This window comes from Apium graveolens, chromosome 5, assembly GCF_009905375.1.
Source record: "Apium graveolens cultivar Ventura chromosome 5, ASM990537v1, whole genome shotgun sequence".
NCBI classification, from domain to species: domain Eukaryota; kingdom Viridiplantae; phylum Streptophyta; class Magnoliopsida; order Apiales; family Apiaceae; genus Apium; species Apium graveolens.
The window spans coordinates 315,222,214-315,227,152 of record NC_133651.1 but is presented as its reverse complement, the minus strand read 5'-3'; positions in this window follow the sequence as shown (position 1 = coordinate 315,227,152).

The window sequence follows — 4,939 nt, the reverse complement described above, 5'->3', positions numbered from 1 at the left end:
CAAATCTCATAGCCAAGAGGGAAGAAACCAAAAGGTTAAAGAAAGAAGCTGAAAAACTCAAGGCTGACAAAAGAGCACAAGCAAAGCTTGAACAAAAGCTAAAGTCAAGTCTAGTTGAAAATGAGAAAAGAATTGAAGTCAGGGGTGAAGACAAGATTGCAAACTTAGATGAGGTCATATCTTGAGGTTATGGAGGGATGTAAGGTGAGGTGAAAGTATGGAGGAAAAAGAGGAATAGCAGAAGGGAAACAGAAGAAAGGCCAAGGCACATAGAAGGAGTGAAGGCAACACTGAAGAAACTAAATCTCTACCTTCCATACCTGAACCCTTTGTTGCTGATCCCACTATAAACATCCATGGTGAACCAATCATCTCAAAAGAGGAACCTATTGATTGGGACACCATCAATTTGCCTACCTTTTTAACCACTCTTCCACTACCAAAGAAACAGAAAAGAAAATCCAAATCTACACTTCCCCTAAACTCTAAGAAATTCACTCAAAAACATAAACCTAACCCTAAGCCACCCATTTCTAAAGATGATTATGTTCACATCTGTGACATAAAAGAAATTTCAGACATTGAACTCTATCTGGATGAGCTGGAGGATGTAAGGGGAATTGCTGCTTACAGACAGCTACCAGAGAGATTGGTGTTCAGATACAAAGGAGCTGGGGAAAGAACATGGCCTCTCTACAGGATTCTGAATGAAGGATACTCTACCTTGATCAGAGTCTTTTCAGCCATACAAAAGGATTCTGGCTTTACCAGGACTGCCAAGACTGAAATTCTCAACAAGATTGCCAACATAAGGAAAACTTGGAGGGAGCCCAATGCCTTGCCCAGAACCTTACTCATTCAAGAAAGGGGAACTACAATTCACAAATCACCTCATTGGTTGATGGAATTCAGAGATGATAAAGGAGTCAGAAGATTTTTCAGACTTGAAGACCAACTCAAGATTGCCAGCAATGAAACTCTCAAAGAAATGCAATCTAAGTTGGATATCAGTGATGAAGATGAAGCTGAATTCTTCAGACAACTCCAACTCCAAATTGAGGAAAATGACAAAGGGCTAGGAAAGAAAACCAGGGATCAAAGAAGAAAAAGATGATTTGCTCAGGCTAGAGGAGCATCCTTGGAAATACTGTAAATCTTCAATTACCTTCTAGTACATACACTTTTGCAGCACTTTTGAATTTCTACTTAGTTTCAGTTCATATAATTGTTAAGTGTTTTGTTATCATTAAGTTAACCTTGAATTTATGTCTACAATTCTTATAGACATAAATAGGGGGAGATTGTTAGGAATATATGTGCATTAGTTTGATGATATGTTTAACAAAACACTTAAGTAGAAATCTAGTGTTTGTAGCCTCAACGGATAAGACCATTTTGGCTATCCGTTGATGGTGTAGCTTTACTTAGAAATAAGTCTAGTGTTGTAGCACATTTCAGTCTCTGAATTTGAGATATAAATTCTTAAATGTTGAGGGAAATTATAAGTCATGTTGACTACTAGAGGATATGCAGATAGGAAGGCCAATTGTAAGTATTTCATGCCTTGTAATTTTGTATAAATGAAATGGTGTCAACGGATAACTTAAAGACCTTCAACGGATGAGAAACAAAGCTTCAACGGATGTCTCTAAAGCTTCAATGGATAACATCCTTCAACGGATGAGTGCATCAACGGATAGAGCTTCAACTGCTAACACATCAACGGATAAAGCCATCAACGGATGAAGGCTTCAACGGATGTTTTGTTAAATAGCAGTTGACAAGTGGTAGTTGTACCTACAAACAGAGGCACATGGGTTGACAGAGACAACTGAGATGTGGTAGCCTATTTCAGGAACATCAGAAAAAGCAGCCGTTCTACTCTAGTATAAAGAGGCAATAGTCAACAATGCACTGGAGTAAAATGGAGAAGAAACAAGTGGAGAACTTATTTTATTATTGTACTTTTTATCTTTGTCTTCACTTGTAAACTTGGTGTTATATAAACCAAGTAGCAGCTAGTAATTAGAAGAGAATTTTTCCAGAGTTGTTTAGAAAAATCTTGAGAGAAAAATTATCTAGTTTGTACTAGGACGCAGCTGTGATCAACTTCTTGAATCACAGATTTTCTGAAATACCATCTCTGGTGGAACAACAATCCACCAGAAAAGTTTTTAAGGTCTGTTGTGTTCTTTACATTAGTGTTTGAATATATATCTGTCAGTATTAGCTTAAAGCAATTCATACACTTGTTTATCTTAAACACATAGCCTTTGAAACTGCTCAAAACTTGAAAAGGTTTTGAGATTTACATTCAACCCCCCTTCTGTAAATCTCATTGTTAGTTCATTAGGAATAACAAAAATCAACCAGCACGAAAGTGAGAGCAAGAAAGCAAATTGAACCACCGCCCTTTGATCTTCCAGTTAAACAAGGAAAATATCAATCCGTAAGATCATTAATCTACTGTCTTATTTAAATATTGAAATATTTTTTACTTTACTATACAAACAATCTTAATTCTAGAATGTATTGCACAGAAGAAGAAGGCAAAGTGAAGATAACTGGGAGAAGGACTTTTGTATTAATGCAATTGTGAAATATTATTTGTACCAAAATTGTAAGAACGTTGTAATATTTTTGCTTGATCGTACTGTGTTCACTTATTTCATTACCATGCTCAGAAACCCTCATTTCGTTTCTGCTTTGTCAGTAGCTAACTATGTATAAATAACTCGAAATTATGAACTTTAATTTGTACCAAGATATAATAAGCCAGATCACCGCAATAACCATTATCCCCAAAAAAAAAATTAGAACACATGACAAGATACACGAAAATTCAATCTACGAGTGACACATTTAATTTTCTCAGCAACCTAAAAAACTATTAAACCCCTGTTTACTGTCTAATCAATATTTTATTATTTTTTTAATCTCTTTTATGGTTCTAATATGTCCCCTTACCATAAATTCATACGCTTACATATCCACCTAACATACACTTCCATTACACCCAAACTCTAATGTCATCATCCTCCTCCAAAAATATAAGCATGTCCAAGAGCAAGTTTTTGGACCTAAGCTCCCTCAGGAAGGATAGATTTGACGGCTAAATCAAAGTAAGGGTATTGCGTTTTTGGAGAGTTGTCAAAAGAAGTGGAGAAATATTCAAAGGTTTCAACCTGCTGCTGCTAGATCAAAAGGTACGTAATACCATATGAATTTCTCTTACATTAGGCTCCAAATAATATTCTTGCCAAATCTTAATAGAGTAACAGGATTCACGCCTTTGTGCCGGCAGTAGCTACGGATACTTTGGAATCTAAATTCACTGTGGGAACTGTGTTAGTAATCAGAAATTTCACAGTTCAAAGTTATAAACCAGATGACAAGTTTAGATGCGTTAGAAAAGAAGTGCAACTAATATTTTCAAACGAAACACATATTGACCAAGTGGAAGATGACGGGAGAACTATTGCAGCAAATGCGTTCGATTTCGTGGACCACAGCGAGTTAATGGAAATGACAAAATAGACTATTTACTTGGCAGGTTCATACAAATTCTCCTGTCCTGCATATGTTGTTATATGCCTTTCATATTTTACTTACATCAGGTGCATCTTATATAGATGTAGTTGGGATTATAAAATTCAGGGAAACCATATCTGATTTGGTAAACAGACTTGGTAATGCTCAAAAACAGTCAAAGTTTACCATCACAGATGGCTACCTTTCAAATATTTATCCAGCTCATGTCCTTAAACTACACAACGCTATTTCTAATATTTAAAATGCTGTTGAAGGTCCAACATCAAGGTTACTTTTTGGGACAATTTTGCTCTGAAGTTTGAGAAACTCTTCCTCCAGGCTGCGGAGGAACCTGTCATAATCATTTTAGGAAGTTATCGTGTTGGATTGTGGAACGGTAATCCAACATAATTATGTAGATTGATATGATATTACATTATCTGTTGAAGTGCATGTTAATATATAATGAGTTTGTCTTATTTTTTTACCACAAATGAGGTTGATTTGACTAACGTTGTTGCCACAAAGTGTTTTGTCAACTATAACCACTTCAGTGTAACACATCTAAGGAAAATGTATACTGTTATTCAATATATTTACCACGCTTTTGTTTCCAAATTACAAAACTTATGTGAATTGTAATCTTGATGTCTAGGTTAACATCTCCTGAATTTGTTGCACAAATTTATGTTACCAGTAAACGTACAAAATCTAAACTGCTCAAGGTGTCTGATATAACAGCTCTCGGGAAAGACTATATTGAGGTTAACACCTGATTCATTAGATTTTTCTTCTTCTTTTTCCCCCCTTCATGACATTTTTATATGTTTAGAGGGAAGTTCTTGGTCATGTGAGAATACAGTATGTGGAGGAAAAAGAAAAGTGGTTCTCCTTGGATTGTACAAGCTGTGACAAAGAAGTACAACCGGATGATGAAGAATGATTTTGCAATAAATATATCTGCAACAAGCCGTACCCCGAAAAAAAGTAAATTTTTCAATCACTTTCCTGTTTAGTTTTTTAATCCCATCAAATTAAAACATATGGTGTTCTTCACAGGTTTGAAATATCAGTGATCGCCACAGACGAAACTGATGGAATTCAAGTTGTTTTAGGAGATCAACAAGTACGTGCAATAATGCAGAAAAGGGTAGCAGACGTCATCAAAGAGGTAAACCCAAAGCACACAGTTCAATAGAATGATATACACATTCTACTCATATGCTCTTAATTCCTAAATTTAATCTGCTTAGATTGCATGATTTCAGGCCGATGGTGATGAACGTTTTTCTTAGGACTTGAAATAATTGGAAAAGAAGAAGTACACCTTGAAATTAACTATCAAAGAAGTGAATGTCTTGAATAAGATACAAATCTACTGAGCCACTAACATATGCAATGGATTTTA